At 42.9% G+C, this 19490-nt stretch overlaps 1 protein-coding gene across 1 annotated transcript in view; it reads right to left on the reverse strand.

Moving 5' to 3' along the window:
* The window catches only part of LOC124720503 (speckle-type POZ protein-like), a 39512-nt gene extending 23783 nt beyond the window's left edge, over positions 1–15729 (reverse strand). The window contains exon 1 of the mRNA XM_047245860.1: positions 15596–15729. The gene's annotated coding sequence lies outside the window, so the exon portion shown is untranslated. The remainder of the gene's footprint in view (positions 1–15595) is intronic.
* Positions 15730–19490: the final 3761 nt, after the last annotated feature.

A 19490-nucleotide genomic window follows, 5' to 3' on the forward strand; every position in this document is an offset into this window, starting at 1 on the left:
AGAGTCCTGTGTGACACGCTTCAGACGTGTGTGTGTGCGTGTGTGTGTGTGTGTGTGTGTGTGTGTGACGTTCAGAGTAGTGGGGGAGGGCGAAGACCGGCTGTGGTTCCACATCAGCGTTAGAAAGCAACACAACTCAACTGCAAAACTAAACGCGGCCAAAGCCCCACAGCAGAATTAAATTAGCGTACGGTGAGCCTTATGTGCGGCATTCAACGAATTTACAAGTCGAATTCTGTCGACCGTTTTAAGTCAACAAATAGGTCGAAACCATCTGTCCAGCTGCCCCCCCCTCCCCCTACCCCTTGTATACTTCCCTCCATTACTAAATTGGCGATCCCTCTGTGCCGTATCAACCGATGCATTCTTCTAGTCAGGTTGTGCCTCGAATTTCTTTTCTCGCAAATTTTCTGCAGTATTTTACTAGCTACGTCATCTACCCATCAACTCTTCAGCATTCCTCTGCAGCACTGCAATCCGAAACCTACTATTCCCTTACTGTCTAACGCATTATCGTGCACATTTCACTTCCACACAAAGCTACGTGCCAGACGAATACCTTCAAGAAAAGACTTGCAAAAACTTGAATTTATATTGGAATTTGAAACCTCTCTCTTCTTCAGAGATACTTTTCTTGGCCACACCAGGTTGCATTTTATGTCCTCTCTACCTTGTTCCTCATCAGTTATGAATAAATAGCAAAACCCTTCTACTTTTAGTGTCGTTTCCTAATTAATTTCCACAGCATTGCCTAATTTTATTCGGCTACACTGCATCGCTTGATGATATCTTCCTTCCACGACACTGTCCATTCCGTTTTGTCCTCAAAACATTCATTTTGCTCCACGAACTTTAATTTCTTCGCCACATTTTTCTTTGGTTTCTTTTACCGAGTGTCCAGTGCAAAGACCGAATAACATCGGGGATAAGCTATAATCTTGTCTCAGTCGCTTCTCAAACACTGCGTCCCTTTCATGTCCTTCCCTTCCAAGTCTTGTAACCGCTGTCTGGGTTCTGGTCAAGTGGCGTAGAACCATTCGTTCCCTGTTCTTTACTCCTGCTGCCTTCACAATCTCAAAGAATATTCCAGTCATCATTGTCAAGTGTTCGTAAGTCTAAAAACGTTATAAAAACAGGTTTGTCTTTGCTTAATTGTATCTTCTACCAGGAGTCATAGGGTCACTACTGTCACGTCCGTACAATTGTCTGCAGCACAAACTCATCTTTTCCGAGGTCAACGACTTCCAGTTTTTCCAAGCTTCTGCAGATATTACGTATCAGCATTTTGCCACCATGACTTATTAAACTGATACTATTTTGGTAATATTCAAACCTGTCAGCACCTACTTTGTTTGGAATCTGAGTTATTACATTTTAGCACAATGGTATAAAAACGGCGATTACACAGAGAGGCCCCAACGTCTTCTCAGAAAACTGTTTCACTGACGGTGTTAGTCCTAGTTCCGCTTTAACCATCGGAAGAATATCAGAATGGCGGATATCGAAAGATGCGACCATGTGATAGAAAAGCAACTGGAACCACACAGGAGAGAACGCCACTGCGCATTTTCCGACAACTGTTTCGAACCGCTAATTCGAGAACCCACACAGAATGGGAACTGATTAGACTATAGACACACGGATTAATGATCACGATTTCAACGTAGGGGCGATGGTTACTTAAGCCAATACATCCTTCACCAAGCCTAGGAGAATATTTACGATGCAAAGAGTAGCTAAGCAGGTGTTAGTATCTTAAGACAATGTGCATCATTTATTTTCGATATGATGGACGTGAAGGAATTATGGGCAAAGTGTAAAATGACCAGATGGATAGAAAGTAATGTGCAGCACAATGTCTACCGTCTTTCAGGTTTTGGGTTACGTAATTACTGTAATTACGTAAAAACTGTAATTACTGAAGCCGGCCGGAGTGGCCGAGGGGCTCTAGGCGCTACAGTCTGGAACCGCGCGACCGCTACGGTCGCAAGTTCGAATCCTGCCCCGGGCATGGATGTGTGTGATGTCCTTAAGTTAGTTAGGTTTAAGTAGTTCTAAGTTCTAGGGGACTGATGACCTCAGAAGTTAAGTCCCATAGTGCACAGAGCCATTTGAACCATTTTTGTAATTACTGAAAAAATGTGAAGTCACTAAAGCAAAGTCAACAGTTAGCAAGCTACTAAAGCGACCGCAAGATTTAATTGAAACAAAAATAGCTCTTTTAAGCAATGACACAGCTATATTTGAATTTCACTATCGTTTATGACGAACACGCTTCGTCGATAAACTTTGATTCTGACACGACATTCTTCATCTAGCAGTACAAAATGAGTCCTGAGCTGGAGAGCGATCCAAAAATAAAAAGAACAGCTACTTCCGGCCACTTTACGGTGTGTGGCGGAGGGTACTCGGGGCACGAAGGCCATTCTGCGCTCCGTCGCCGCGTCAGCCTTGCTGCCGCACACTCCTCTCCCCCACAGCAACAGGTACTTTTTTTCCGCGGGTGTGGCCGCACTGCGCCAGCTGCCCGGGGAAGTCCCGGCCTCTGTGGAGCCCGGGCTGGCCGCGGCGGGCGGCCGCTCCCCGGTGGCAGACCACGCTCTCGCTCTCGCTCTCTCAGTGGCTGTGTGCCTCCTCAGTGTTTCAGCCTCGCAGCCGGAGTATTTGCTTCTGCGCCTATCAGCAAAGCGTCAACCACACCCGCGTATTCAGGCTGTCGAGACGTTTACGCCCCACATGAGGATGCTAACGTGGAAGCTTCACTCTTGCCAGCTAAGGTATCCGCCCACGCCTTACGGCAGAAATTTCAACATGTCTAGATACGCAAGCTTCATCCATCGTACTTTACAAAACTAAAGTGTCAGCAAGTTTTACAATAGTATAAGCAACCCGGCAGTGGCAACGATTCACTGTAGGTTATCTCCTTTATACAGAACATGTGCAAGCGTAACATCTGACACAGTAATGAGAAACTTACGAAATCGCCATTTATTCTGATTTTTTTTCCGATATACAAGTTGTTAGGGCTTGACAAACATATCCCTATATATAACGGTAGGTTCGTGTGGATGGGAAAGTTTTACATTTATTGGGTACTGTATTAGAATTTCGCGATTCCGGACTGACCGCCGCTGTTTGCGAAACACGAAAATTTGGGCCGGATCTGAACTCTAACCCGAATGCCGCACAACCTTCCACAGCTCACGTCAATCCGGGTTCGTAGAATGCGAAACCATTTGGTAATGTTTACCACAGCTGCAATCGTGAGAAGAGTGTGTCTGCATCTCTCAAGGGCACTGAAGTGTGATCCGGAGATGGAATTAACACGTACATTGCAAACATGGAGTTGAATTCATTTCAGAACTACGTATCACTGTATTTCGATTTAGAATCTCGTTGAGTACACTGGAATATGCAATTGGAATTATCGTGCATTGACGGAGACTAATGGGTTACGATTTCCCACAATACTGTTGTCACGGCCTAAGTAGGAGACTGGAGCTATGGCTTGGCCCAGTTTAAAAGTATGCTCTCTTCTTCATCAGCGGTAGGATTAGCTTCCGTTTTCTTTTGCAAAGACGCAGTTATATTTCTTGCACGAAAGGACGTTTCTAGGGGAACCTGTAGTTTTCTTTCATTTCTATTCCGAGCTCAGCAGCGAACTGCAACAGCGAGTGACGTCGGCACGAGAGCTTCCTGCAGCACATTCCTGTCTTCTGGTATCACGAGATCTCAAAACGACGTCGTCCTTATACGTAAAACACAGCCGATATCGGTAATTTTGAAATTTGTCTGTGCCCGTACCTCTCCAAACTGATGTCCGCATATAACTACCAAAACCAGGTATCACATTTTTGTAAAAAAAGCTAACGCACTCCAGAGAACAAGACGGGCTGCATGTCGTGCAGGCAAATATGGCCGCCGATATGCGGCAGTCTGTGTCGGCAGCTTCGGCAGCCTTTAGTGCGCACCGCGAATACGGCACGACGCTGCTTTCAGCTGTAGGGACAATCTGTGTGCGCCTCACGCCGCCCTGCCCGGCGTGTGGAGCAGCCACCAACGACGCTCTTAAAGCCCAACTCCAGAAAATAAGCTGCTTATGTGTGAGCAGTAATGAAGAGGAGATGAGGTTATTATAACATTTTCAACATTTCGCGGCCCTGTCAGCAACTATATAAATATTAATTTGAAATTAACAACAGCCTCAGTTGCAATGTTTACCTAGATTTACCTAGGTTTCAGTTGGGACAACCCAACCATCTTCAGAATAAAAGGAACTACGATTTGTCCATACAGGGCAACGTCAGAAACTAAAAACTATAATACAGAAATACGTCGCCACGTTGTAATAACTTACCCGGGAAACAGCCACGGCCCCACTCCGCGACCGCAGTACGGCAGCAACGGACGTTGTACTGGTACTGTCCACAGCCTCGAGAGCGCATGCGCGACAGTCTGTTAACACTAGTACCAACGTGTACTACTGAACTTAAAATTTTATGAACAACCAGGTGCGGCTAACGAAATTGACGTACACGTTGTCCAGTAAGGAGCACAGACAAAGCGACTGTCTTAACATTTGTAATAATTTGTTGGACGTCAAAAGTGAAGGGACCAATGCGTTTACTACTTTAAGCCAACCTAGCATATTTGAGCTAAACATCGAACTTGACCGCATGGTGGATAACTACGGGTTTGAAATACCGGATAATCCCAGCTATTCGGCAAAACGGGAGTGCTAAAACATGTTGATTACTCCCTACGATTATGGCGGATGGAATAACGGTTGAACACCTTCAAAAAAGTTTTTGCTTCGCAGCTGCAGCTGGTCGTTAAGAAGGTTATTTTTTGTCATGTAGTACGTGAACTTCGCAATGCAAGAGCTGAGCATTATTCGGAGGGTTGGGTGCGTGAGCCGTTTGCACCTAGAGTTCAAGCGTATGTCGAACCACGCTTGTCATCTGCAACTTTGGTAGGGATAGGCTCCTTGTATCTCGTTAGTAAGGCTCTTCCTGTTTTGCCGATGTAAATTTTCGGACAGTTGCCACATGCAATCTTGTAAACTCCGGATAATGACAATTTAGGCTTTTTTAAAGTGTGAATCGGGTTCTTCTGCAGCCTACTATTAGTAGGCAAAATTGTCTGTAACCCCGGGTTCTTTAGAAGACGCCCTATTTAATATGAAACTTTATCTATGAAGGGACTAACTTCTGGCATGATAACCTAACGTGGAACTTTTATTATTATTTACTTTCCTGTCATAGAGCCGTCTCTTTATTTCAAGCTCGTAACCGTTATTTCGCGATGTTGTTTCAGGGTTTGCCAGTTCGTGTTCGAAGGCTTCTGCGGATGCATACTAGAATGAAAAAGTGCCATTTTATGCGCCAGCGGGTGTGCAGAATCGGCAGGTGTGGCATTTTTTCAACCTATGTCATATTCAATGTGATCATCTACTATAGATAAAGTAAGATATAAGTAGTTCAACGTCCTACTGGGTGACTCGCTTTCAAGAGTAAAAATAATTTTCTCGTGGAGATCGTTGAACAGTACAAGTATCTGATCTATGTCTTCTTGGGACGTGTCAATTACCAAGAGAATATCATCCACGTATCTCGGCATACAACTTTATTTTCTCCGCCATCTATATATTATTAACAAAAAATTGAGATTCTATCGTATCCATGAATATATCGGAAAGAATCCCTGCTAGAGGACTACCCAATGCTAACGCGTACGGTTGTGGGTGTATTTTGTCATTAAAAGAAAAGTAATTGTATTTCAAAACAATGCGCAGGAGATTCATGAGCTCATCAATTTCAATATCTGACAATTTCTTATGGAAGCGCAAGTCCGATCTACAGGTACGTTGGTACGGAGGCTGGAAACATCAAAGGAAGCCAGCTCGGATGTGGCATGCCAGATTACATTATTCAGTTCATTTACCATTCGACAGAGTTTCTGAAAGTAATTTTTCTGGAAAGCGAAGTTGTCCGTAATTTTGTAATGTAAACAGATAGCCAGCTTGTGGTACGTACTATTTGCACTGTCCACGATCGGACGTATCGGATGGAAGTTTTTGTGAACTTTGAATTGTCTCGTTAGTATTGGAGGCTTCGGGTTCATATTCAGGAGTCATTTCTTTAGAAACACTCCTATTAATTTATTGGTTTTCTGCAAACTTGTTCTTATCTCTTTCTGTAACGCTTGAGTAGGATCTGATTCGATGGAAGTAATGCCATTTTGATCGAAAAATGCCTGTTTTTTCTATGTATTCCGCTTTGGAAGCTATAATTAACGAGTTCCCCTTATCGGCTTTCGTAACTAGGGCGCCATTATTCTCCAGTTTACCATTAATACTTTTCACCGGTCTATAACGTAATGCTTTGATTGAGCGACAGACAATTCATTTTCCAAGATTTCACAGAATTCTTAGCCTAACCGCGTTTGAACATTCTTTGGCGTTTTGGTACACTCCAAACCTAATTTAAGGCCTGCTATGAAATTGTCTACCACGTGTGGTTCTTTAATCGCAGGTGCGATATTGAATTTCAGCGCTTTTGACAGTAACTGGGTCTTAGCTGTTGAAAACATTATAGAAGTTTTATTAATAACACGTTCACAGAACGTGTGTGTGAAACCTGTATTATTGGAACATCCTTGTTGGTTACCTCTGGTAACACCGTTGGACAAATTTGACAGTTTTTTCGCATGCCTTGCAGCGATTTCTTCTTTCTGTTTACCAATGAAATCATTATCTATTCGATAATTTTAAGACTTCGAATAGTGCATCGATATTTCAAGATACAACTAATAAGCTTTCTCGTTTAACCAACCTTTCTTTGTATACAATTCCGCAATTCTGTTATTGAGGATCTGAGCTATGAATTTCTTTTTGAAAGTAGGAGATTTGTAATATAATTTTCCTACACAATTCGGAGTACTAGCGTGGCCATTTCATTTATAAACAAGTGTAAACAGAATAACGTGACCCCGAAGTTTGTCAGCGGATATTCCATGCCGCAAAACACAATCGTTGTTTCCGTTGAACGGACAGCACGGCTCTTATCAGAGACCCATCTGAGAAGAAATTCCTATGTTCTAGGTCAAAATGCGAGTAGATTTTTGTTTTGTAGAACGTCTTCGCATCCCCCCCCCCCCCCCCCAGAGAGACAAAATGCGACGTTGTTAAGGCGGTAATGAACGGAAGAATTTCGAAACACTGACTACTTCTAGCAGGAAAGAGAGGTGGTGAGCCCTACACAGCGTATCCTAGACAGACTCGTGTTCACGGTCGGTGCAGCAGTGTCCGCAGTCTGTGTTTAGCGTCCCAGGTTCGATTCCTGGCATAGTCGCTAATTTCCTTCTCTCGGCCAAGTTGAAGGAAACGTTCTTCTGCCTGAAAACTTCCTGTGGCGTACACATTTGTTACGCGCCAATGTTTCCCGGCTCAGCGTGAAACATCGCTTTCAAACGATATGAAGCACACAAAATGCACCGTCATGAATGTAACTGTATACCGTCATGTACATAGCCGCAATACGTTACAGTGCTCTTTTCCAACAGGTCTCGAGTATCAACCAAATCTAAACATAAGCACCACAAAATTTATATTGTGATGGGGCATGCAGTAAAACTAAGTAACCACCTACAGATTCAAACCTCACACGACTTTGCGGAATGTGGTGGTGGGTACTTTGTTCACCGAAGCCGTTCTTCGCTGCGCCGTGACGTCAGTCTCGCTGCTGCCCCCCTTCCCCCTACCCCCCCCCCCCCGCCCACACCCACACTTCACTGTGCTCGCAGCAGTCGGTTTCCACCAGCCTCGCCTCGTGACGTCACCCGCTGACCCTGGACTGGCGACTCGCAGTTATCTCCAGTGCGCGGACGCCCGCTTCCTGCCCACAAACCGCTGTTCCGCCGTGCCAGCGCGTCTCCTCGAAGCTTCCAGGCTTGCAGCGAAATGACGACGACGACGACGAGAAAAATCGAGAAACTGCGGCCAATACAGACGCCCTACCGAGGATCACCCCACCCACGCGCCATTCGTGGGCGGAACAGGAACTTAAATTTTTCCGTCTGTGTCCTTGTGCTGCGCCGAGTACGATGGCCAGAACTTATTTTAATAGTTTCCACAATGAAATACGGTCTCAAAATATGGTAGAAAACCCAAAGAGATTCTGGTCGTATGTAAAGTAAAACAGTGGCAAAAAACAGTCAACGCCGCCACTGCGCGATAGCGATGGAGAAGTTACTGATGGTGGTGCCACTGAAGCGGAGTTACTAAATACAGTTTTCCGTAATTCCTTCACGAAAGTAAATATTCCAGAATTCGAAACCAGAACAGTTGTTAGCGTGAGTGACAAAAGTAGATAGGTGTTGCGAAACAACTCATATCACTTTACTAAGGCAAGTCTTCAGGTCCAGATGATATAGCAATCAGGTTCCTTTCAGAGTATGCAGACAACACCGCCTTTCTTATGAATCATATGCAACCGCTCACTTGACGAAGGGTCTGTTCCTAAAGGCTGGAAAGTAGCAAAGGTCACACCAATATTCAAGAAAGGAAATAGGAGTAATTCCTCACAAGCGACTATTAATCAAATTGCGTGCATATGGTGTATCGTCTCAGTTGTGTGATTGGATTCGTGATTTCCTCTCCGAGAGAGGTCACAGTTCGTGGCGATAGACGGTAAATCATCGACTAGAACAGAAGTGATATAAGGCGTTCCGCAAGGTAGTGTCACAGGCCCTCTGCTGTTCCTGATTTACCTAAATGATCTAGGAGATATCTGGGCAGCCCCCTTAGATTGTTTGCAGATGACGCTGTAATTTACAGTCTAGTGAAGTCATCAGACGATCAATTCCAACTACAAAATGACCTAGGGAGGATTTCTGTATGGTGCGAAAAGTGGCAATTCGCACTAAGCAAAGAAAAGTGGGAGGTCATCCACATGGGTACTAAAAGAAATCCGAGTAATTTTGGGTATACGATAAATCGCACAAATCTTAGGGCTGTCAATTCGACTAAATACATAGGAATTAAAATTACGAGCAACTTAAATTGGAATGACCACATAGATAATATTGTGGGGAAGGCGAAACAAAGACTGCGCTTTGTTGGCAGATCACTAAAGAGACAGCCTACATCACCCTTGTGCATCCTCTGCTGGAATATTGCTGCGCGGTATGGGATCCTTACCAGGTAGGATTGACGGAGGACATCGAAAAAGTTCAAGGAAGGGCAGCTCATTTCGTGTTATCGCGAAACAGGGCTGAGAGTGTAACTGATATGATACCCGAGTTGGGCTGAGAGTCACTGAATCAAAGGCAGTCTTGACTGAGGAGAGACCTATTTACGAAATTTCAATCTCCAACTTTCTCTCCCGAATGTGTAAATATTTTGTCGACACCCAACTACGTAGGAAGAAATGATCATTATATTAAAATAAGAGAAATCAGAGCTCGAACGGAAAGATATAGGTGTTCCTTTTTCCCACGCGCCATTCGAGAGTGGAATGGTATAGTATTAGTATGAAAATGGTTCAATGAACCCTCTGCCAGGCACTTAAGTGTGAATTGCAGAGAAACCATGTAGATGTATATGTAGATGTGATGATTTTCATATTTAAATGCTTTAGGTATTCAAACCAAACAAAGAAAGTTTCGCACCACGTGGAGCGTAGAACCACCGCCCGCCGGCACACACGATGGCCAGTCTACGACCCTGTCTATCACGCCACGCATACAGTTAACACTTCCCTTATTTCTGATACATAGTCCTACTCGAAAAAAGTCAAAAGCTGATTTTTGTCTGTAATCTTGTGAAGAACATTAACTCCTTGTTTCTCGCCATTAACGGTGTTCCACGCGCGTGTTTCACTACGAAGCAGGAAGCAGTGTCGTCCATTTTCGCGGTACGTATGAACAGCGAGACAATCAGAGCACAAGTACTGGTTACAGACACTGTGACTGTACACAATTTAAGATAAAAGTTACGTAGGTAAAGTACGATAAGATAGACGTTCATGGCTGTTAATACGTCAGAATGTCTGAAAGGTTCTTCCACACTGACATAGTAATAAGCTATCGAACACTTAAGTTGGACCTACTTCCAAGAGCGGAACACCACCAGTTTAAGAGAGCTACGGCTGCTGACCAATCATCCCGCTTGCGTTTGTTTACATCTGGTTTGCTCTTATGATGAAGTACATGCTACATACGAACCCCGTAGCTCCACCCTTTATTTCGCATTCACGTTCATTGTCTTACCCGTCTCACAGCCATACCACCTTACTCCACACCAACCTAGACCTCTCGCTGTGCTACGGAGTACTGAAATCTTGATCCCAACAAATAAGTAGGAGTCTCAGCCAGATATGTATTTTTCCTGATAGACTGAAATAAGTTATTGTTCAAAAACTGCGTAAAAATGAGAGGTCGGCAGAAGCGTCCGATCCCACGCATCGGCTTTGACCCGTGACGTAAGGGTGTCGTGTGTGACGTCACGACGGCGCGGAGTTTGGTTTGTGAGTGTGGTGTGTTTGTAGATGTCGTCGTGTTGTGATTTGTTGTGCTCTCTGGTGGTATGTTCAGGGGTTTCGCTTGTGTGGTGCAATGAGCTCAGTTTGCTTTTGATCATTATCCAGAATTGTTCGAGTGTCGGCTGTGTTTGTGGTGGAATTCGTTTCAGTGAGTTAACGATTTTGTGTGAAAGTTAATTTAGTGTTCGCTGTACATCGTGTGGTAATTTTAGTAAAATTAATCGGTTGTTTTTGTTCAGGAATGGATATGACGGATAAAATTAACAGTGCACAGGTCAAGGGAAGTGTTCGATCCCAATGTGTGGTTGCATATGTTGGTATTGGTATCGGGAGATGTTTTTCGTGCTATATAGGCCAAGGAAAGGGTTTGATCCTAATTTATGGGATCTGGAGCTGCTGTTGTGCTATATAGGTCAAGGGAAGTGTCTGATTCCAGATCATATTGTGTTTAGTGGTATTTGGGGAGTTTTGTGATGTCTGTTTTTTTCGCCGTTTTGTGTTGTTTCGTATGGGGGTGGGCGTCCAAATTAGTTTATATTTAGTTTGCCCCCACCCAAAAACACCCCATTTCCCGCATTTGTCCCGTTAGTGTCATTAGGCTTTTTGTGGAAAGTGTGTGTGTTTGTTTTTCGATGTATTTTCGTCCTCATAATGTGTACGTAACGACTTTATATGCGCCATATTGGAATCGTGGTTTATGGTCGTTTCCGCCATATTTGGGACGTCAAAGCAGATGGGCGGGATCGGACGCTTCCGTATTTCCAAAATGGGGATAGATCTGATGCTAACAACTACCAGCCAGTCCCACTTCTGATAGCTTTATTCAAAAGTCTTGAAAAAGTAATGTATTCAAGAGTAGCATCACGTATCTGTAAAAATGAAGTACTAACCAAATGTCAATTTGGTTTTCAGATAGGCTTTTCAAGAGAAAATGCTACAAATATACTTTCACTAATCAAATATTAAATGCACTGAATAACCGAACATCACCCATTAGGATATTTTGTCACCTCTCAAAGGCTTTTGATGGTGTGAATCATGAATTTCTTCTACACAAGCTTAAGTATTGTGGCATGAGTGGGACAGTGCACAAATGGTTTAATTCATATTTAACTGGAAGAATGCAGAAGGCTGAAATTAGCACTACAGATTGTCTGCAAAAATGGTGTCCCACACAGTTCAGTCTTGGGTCCCTTACTGTTCTCAATATATATTAATGACTCGCCACTCTGTATTCATGAAGATGCAAAGCTAGTTCTTTTTGCTAATGATACAAGTACAGTAATCACAGTCAAGGAAATTGTAAATAATGTCTTTGACAAAATTATTAAGTGGTTCTCTGCAAATGGACACTCATTAAATTTTGAGAAAAAACAGTGTATGCAATTCTGTGCAGTAAATGGTGTAACACCATTGATAAATATAGGCTATGAACGCAAGTCTGTTGCTAAGGCAGGGTATTCAAAATTTCTGGATGTGTACACTGATGAGAAATTGAATTTGAAGAAACATCAATTATCTGCTGAAATGGTTAGGTTGAGCTACTTATGCTACTGGGGTTATTGCAAAATATTGGTGATGAACATCATTAAATTAGCCTACTATACCTATTTTCATTCACTGCTTACACATGGTATCGTATTTGGGGGCAATTCGTCACTAAGAGGAAAAGTATTCATAGCATCAGGCTAACAGCTGGAGCCTACCGAAGAACATCTTGTGGACATTTGTTTAATGAACTTGAGATATTCACAGTACCTTCGATGTACATATATTCATTTATGACATTTGTCAATGACCCACCCCAGTTCAAAAATAACAGCAAAGTGCATAGCTACAACATTAGAAGAAACGAAGATCTTCACTACTCTGGATTACATCTCACATTGTCACAAAAAGGTGTGAATTATGCTGCCACAAAAATATTTGGTCATTTGCCAAATAGCATTAAAAATCCGGCAGATATCTAAACAACATTTAAAAGAAAATAAAAGTATTTCTGAATGACAACTCCTACTGAATAGATGAACCTTCAGACATGAAGTATTAACTATAAAAATATTTACTATTTTGTGTAAAGAAAACTTATGTTCAAGTGATACATCCCACATCATTACGAAATGTATTAATGCGCTATGCAACAAGGATCAATGTATGTATGTATCTATGGATGCAGACCAATTTGTCAACACAACCCATATTTCAGGGAGGTGGCTATCGTATCAGCCCCTCTTTGTGGAAGTTTGTCTACAACCACCTGCATTGCTATTTTTCATTTACTTCCACAAAAGACGATGAAATTACTCTTAACGTATTAATGTCAAGAGATCCGCTTGCTGTGATATAAACTGTGTATTCCTTTCTCTACTACTAACACGAATTCTTTACAGACGAATGGAAAAACTAGTAGAAGCCAACCTCGGGGAAGATCAGTTTGGATTCCGTAGAAACACTGGAACACGTGAGGCAATACTGACCTTACGACTTATCTTAGAAGAAAGATTAAGGAAAGGCAAACCTACGTTTCTAGCATCTGTAGACTTAGAGAAAGCTTTTGACAATGTTGACTGGAATACTCTCTTTCAAATTCTAAAGGTGGCAGGGGTAAAATACAGGGAGCGAAAGGCTATTTACAATTTGTACAGAAACCAGATGGCAGTTATAAGAGTCGAGGGACATGAAAGGGAAGCAGTGGTTGGGAAGGGAGTAAGACAGGATTGTAGCCTCTCCCCGATGTTGTTCAATCTGTATATTGAGCAAGCAGTAAAGGAAACAAAAGAAAAATTCGGAGTAGGTATTAAAATTCATGGAGAAGAAATAAAAACTTTGAGGTTCGCCGATGACATTGTAATTCTGTCAGAGACAGCAAAGGACTTGGAAGAGCAGTTGAATGGAATGGACAGTGTCTTGAAAGGAGGATATAGGATGAACATCAACAAAAGCAAAACAAGGATAATGGAATGTAGTCTAATTAAGTCGGGTGATGCTGAGGGAATTAGATTAGGAAATGAGGCACTTAAAGTAGTAAAGGAGTTTTGCTATTTGGGGAGCAAAATAACTGATGATGGTCGAAGTAGAGAGGATATAAAATGTAGGCTGGCAATGGCAAGGAAAGCGTTTCTGAAGAAGAGAAATTTGTTAACATCCAGTATAGATTTAAGTGTCAGGAAGTCATTTCTGAAAGTATTCGTATGGAGTGTAGCCATGTATGGAAGTGAAACATGGACGATAAATAGTTTGGACAAGAAGAGAATAGAAGCTTTCGAAATGTGGTGCTACAGAAGAATGCTGAAGATTAGATGGGTAGATCACATAACTAATGAGGAAGTATTGAATAGGATTGGGGAGAAGAGAAGTTTGTGGCACAACTTGACCAGAAGAAGGGATCGGTTGGCAGGACATGTTCTGAGGCATCAATGGATCACCAATTTAGTATTGGAGGGCAGCGTGGAGGGTAAAAATCGTAGAGGGAGACCAAGAGATGAATACACTAAGCAGATTCAGAAGGATGTAGGTTGCAGTAGGTACTGGGAGATGAAAAAGCTTGCACAGGATAGAGTAGCATGGAGAGCTGCATCAAACCAGTCTCAGGACTGAAGACCACAACAACAACAACAATTCCTTTCTCTACGCAACAGCAAAAAACTTCATACTGTAAGCAAGTACAGATGTAACAATGCGTTCTTCTTAAAGCCGCAACAGTTGAATAATTCTTTGTCCTAATAAAGTATTACTCAGCAGCACCTGTTTGGTTTCAGTTTCTCCCAACTTATGTTTTGATGAAACAGTCCACAGGGAACTCTCTGTTCATAGTGTCCAGCGTGTACGCTATGAACCGAAAGTACAGCTATGGACTGTTCCATCAAGAATATATATAACAGTTGAGTTCTGCAGTGAGATTTGAAATTGATACTTTGTATTTTGATATCGTTCTGAGCACTAACAAACACTTATCAGAAAAGATTCTGAGGATGGCTGGTTTTACTGCAAAAATGTTTGAGTACTGGTCCTTTACGTGGGGCACTGCTTCACACATCCAGATACCCCCTTAGCAGAAAACCGACTACTTTTTTGGTAAGTGTACTGCACAGTCACTGCCTGGAGATGAACGATTATTAGAAGTGAAGACTAAGCCCCTAACGCCGGGAATTTTGACAACTTTTCTAGCAAGAAGATCAATTTTGGGTCAACATAAGAATTCATTAATTTCTCCACTTACACGTATAGAAGAAAGACGAAATGGAGGGTAACATTATCTGTCTTACTGACTACCCAACAGACTACCTTGTCACTATAAACATTACCCTAAAAAAGTGAAAGTATAGAAATTAAATGGAACAGTGTTGTGTACTAAAACACATTTTCGTGACTTAACGTGCAGACGATTGCTAATGCAGGACTGGGGGAAAGACGCTAACAGATTAGTTGTACTAAATTCGACAGTTTTCGTGGAGCTGACTGCTTCAGGAAATACCGGATTCAGTTCTCCACTATCGAACTGTCAAAATGCGTCTAGCTTTGTTTGATTTCAAGCCATTAGGAATAGGATCAGACTCTCCCAAGGTCTACGCACTATCCTGACGTAAAGTAATTGTTTAATTCCTCAATAGTCCAAGTTGCCATAGCATCTTATCTACTTGCAGAAGCAGTGTTCCGTCATTATGTTCTGTTATTCCTAACACGCAGAATAATCAATTTATGGATCACATGTGTACAAATACGAACCTATATTTCGGGAAAAAAATTCAACAAAATGGCGCGAATACGAGTAGAAATCTCGTCCGAGCCTATGCTTTTCACTCATGCCTAATGTCCGTAGAATAGCAGAATTAATAGGAATGTCGGTAGGACTTAAAAATAACAAGATTTGTAATACGAAATTCGTTAGTATTTTGAGAGCGTAATAACCGAACGCGGTTTGCTTTATAAGCGATAGTCTCCATAGTGAACGTAAATGAAACCTTACAGCTACCGTGACTTTGCAGAAACAAACCAAAAGAAAACAAAGAAAATAATTCAATACTGTGGGAACGCATGAAAACAGTCGTCCTTACCTTATTAAGGGTGTGGGTGTAGCAGAAGAAATTCTCGGCGCAGAAACAGCAGCACGAAATCCCAACGCAGAACGTCACACTGTGCACGACTCGCTACAAATGCGACAGACGCCTGGGCTGTGGCACGCAGTCAGTGCTGCCAACAGCTGCGAGGCCGGCAGGTACCAACTGCAGTCTGCTACGGGGCCTCACAGGGGACAGCGCTTCCAGGGACCCGCGCAGAACATGCGAATGTAATACCAAGACTGTCGCCCTAATTTTGTTATTGCAGATAAATTGAAAAAAATAAAGTAACATGTTTGTGAAACTAATTTTAAGGTAATTTAATTCAATTCTACGCTCTCTGTGACACTGCTGTGGCCACTGGAGTACCTCTCAGAAAATTATGCCCGCACCGGAGTCGAGGGAACCAGTGTTTTTGTGATACCGACGCGCTACAGTACTGTTTATTGTCAACACATGGCTGTTGCCCAAGCATATATTCGGTTCATTGCTTCTCAGCCCCTGTCCGCGCCATTTCTACTCATTGCTGTGGATAACAATGAAGCATTACATCCCACTCGTCAGCAGGTTGTTTCCCACAGAATGATTGTTTTATTGTCGTCAGTTGAAACATATGCCTGCCGTTCTTTCCCACTTCACGTGTTTTGGGTGCACTGTGTGTGAAGATACAGTGTTTTTCCCTGTCCTGTTGATTTCAAAGTGCCAACCTTTCCTGAAAGGGACAGATTTAAAAGATACGATTCATGTATTCAAAAGTGTATGGAGGTGAGGTGAGCGACAGCGCTGTTGAATCGAAAACAAAGAGCGAAGCTCACTCGCTTGCTGTGAACGATTTGAAAAGCTTCGAATTTATTGTAGGCGTTGTCGTATAGTATGGTCTTCTCTTTGCCATTAGCGCAACAATTAAGGCAGTTAAAGCAGCAAACGTTGACGTGAAAGTAGCAACTAAATCTCTCGAAAGTCTAATTACGTTTATTGGGAATTTCCGCGAAGGAGTTTTCGTTAATGTGCAGTTAACAGTGAAAGAGATAACTGAAACTTCGCAGGCTTGACCAAAATTTGGAGAAAGGAGAACTGGCAAGAAGGCGAAGCAATTTGATTATGAAGGTGACGATTTGGTTTGCAGAGCTCAACCTTCAGAGGAGACATATAGGATCGATTTTTTCTTCCCTGTCGTTGAGACAGTGTTAAAAAGTTTGAAAGAGAGGTTTCGCCAAATGGCTAAGTATTCCGGAGTATTCGACTTTTTGTTTTCTCTAGACAGTTTAAAATACATACAGGACGAAGAATTGAAAATGCTGTCTACAAACCTTGAGAAAGAGCTAAGTGTAAACATAAATTGTGAATGTTCGAAAGACATTGTTGCTTCAGCTCTCTTGACAGAAATTAATGTGGTCAGAGAAATGGCGCCCGATGACGTGAAAACTCCTACGTTAATACTGAAATACTCGAACGACGCTGCAAACCCGTTTAACGGGATTTACATCGCCCACAGTATTTTGCTAGCCGTACCAGGAACTGTCGCCTCCGCTGAAACAAGCTCTCCAGATCTCATCAAGAATTATTTCCGAAGCAGCATGTCGGCTATGTTGTCAATAGAACACGGCGTGGTTCCAGAATTGAGTTCTGAAGATACTATTCATGAATTTGCTCTTCAAATAGCGAGGAAAAGATGTTTTGTGTATACCCTTTGTGTTTATAACCTACAACTCAGTTAATTTCTTGTGAACACAGAGCACAGTCGAGTGATGAAAACATTGAAGCGTATATCCTGAACAAAATTTGTGAACCTTACCTGATTTTGAATTTCATTGAATTGGAAGGATTCCCGTAGCAGTCTTATTATTAACATATTAGTAATAACCATAACTATTAAGATTTCTTCTCCAATTAACTATTTTCCTACAACGACAGTAGGTCCCCTGCGGTAACAGTCTACTGATGCATTGGTACTGCGTTAATGACGGAAGTTAGAATTCTTTCGAACGTCACAGAGGTGTGTGGGCTGTGTTGGAGGAAGGACTGGGTGGTTGGGGAGGGGGGGGGGGGGAGGGGGGGAGAATGTGGGAGAGCCCTCGCAGAACTTGGGCACACGTCCCCACGCCGTCTGAGCCCTTCTCACCCACTGCTGGCTCTGGAATTTCCTGTAAGCAGGCTTTCACGCAAACACTACTTTGTCTATTCGCATTACCCTTGTCTGTACATGTTCAATATTCCCTGTTATTTCTTTTTATAATGGATCCCACACACTCGTGCGATAGTCTAGGATGGACCACACGAGTGTTCCGTAAGCTGTCTCCCTTGTAGACTCACCGCATTCATCCAGTGTCTCGTCCACTCTGCCATCTAGTTTACCTACAACTGAGACTATGTGATACTTCCATTTTATATCACCTCACTGTGCCACACTCATGTCTTTGTATGAGTTGACTGATTCCAAAAGTGACTCGTTAATATTACAACAACCTTAGACTACGACGTTTTTGCGTGTTTTTAAGAGCACAATTTTGAACGTAACTTCTCTGCAAAACAGACTGAAGTGGATGGCAGAGTGTTCGTCGAACCACTTTCACACGATTTTACATTTCTGCTCACTTAAAGCAATTTGTCAAATCTTGCTTTACTTTGAAATCATGTGAAGATATGATAAAAAAAATTGTACAGCTTCTTTCAGACACTCCTTCATTATAGACAATGTATCATCTGCACAAACTGTGGCCTGACTCTTAACATTGCCTCCAAGGTCATTAGCATACGACGTGGACAGCAGTGCATGCAACAAGCTAATCCCACACCTGTTGGTAAGTCTCCTTCCCAGATACCATGCTGCGTCCTCCAGATACCTAGACAGATAGACAGACAGATGGAAAGAGACGGGGAAAGTGGGGGGAAGGGAGGGAGAGACAGAGCTGGAGACAGAAGCGCCTCATCCGCGTGCAGGGGGCGGCCCCCGCCTCTGCTCCCCTCGTGGTGACTGTCGCCGCAGTCCGGCACACACACTGCCGACACTCCTTCCCGCTCTCTATACACCCCTGACAGCAGCGCTCCAAGCGGACACTAAGCTATAGTTCTGAATGCGATATACGAGGAATGCGAATAGTATCATTTATATTCATTTGTAACACAGTTTTTCAACAGAGAACGTCTGGAAGGCTGTAAAACTCTGCAGGAACCAAAATATTACACCTCACTTTACTTTCTCGAATTTCTCAAGGACCGTGAGAGCAATGAAGTGGTACATTTCGGGACGTTTTACCCACAAAGTCGAAAAATACCAAACTTTGCGGCCTCGCTGACTGCATTCACACCGCAAACCTCTTTGGCAAAGAGATTCAACAGATTCAACGATTCCTCCAGAGAAGTACAAATTCGAAAATTCCCGAGTTCGCGGCCTCGTGGACTGCAATCACAGCACTAAGACCACCTGTCAAGAGATTCAACACAACCAGTGATTCCACCAGAGAGGCACACAGTCACAAAATACCAAACTTTGCGGCCTCGCTGACTGCATTCGCACCGCAAACCTCTCTGGTAAAGAGATTCAACAGAAGCAACGATTCCTCCAGAGAGGTACAAATTCGAAAATACCCGAGTTTGCGGCCTCGTGGACTGCATTCACAGCACTAAGCCATCCTGTGAAGAGATTCTACACAATCAGTGATTCCACCAGAGAGGCACAGAGTCGAGAAATACCATACTTTGCGGACTCGCTGACTGCATTCGCACCGCAAACCTCTCTGGCAAAGAGATTCATTAGAATCAACGATACCTCCAGAGAGGTACAAATACCAGAATTTGGGGCCTGGTGGACTGCATTCACAGCACTAAGCCTTCCTGTGAAAAGATTCTACACAACCAGTGATTCCACCAGAGAGGCACAGAGTCACAAAAT

The sequence above is a fragment of the Schistocerca piceifrons genome, chromosome 11 (assembly GCF_021461385.2).
Source record: "Schistocerca piceifrons isolate TAMUIC-IGC-003096 chromosome 11, iqSchPice1.1, whole genome shotgun sequence".
Classification (NCBI taxonomy): Eukaryota; Metazoa; Arthropoda; class Insecta; order Orthoptera; family Acrididae; genus Schistocerca; species Schistocerca piceifrons.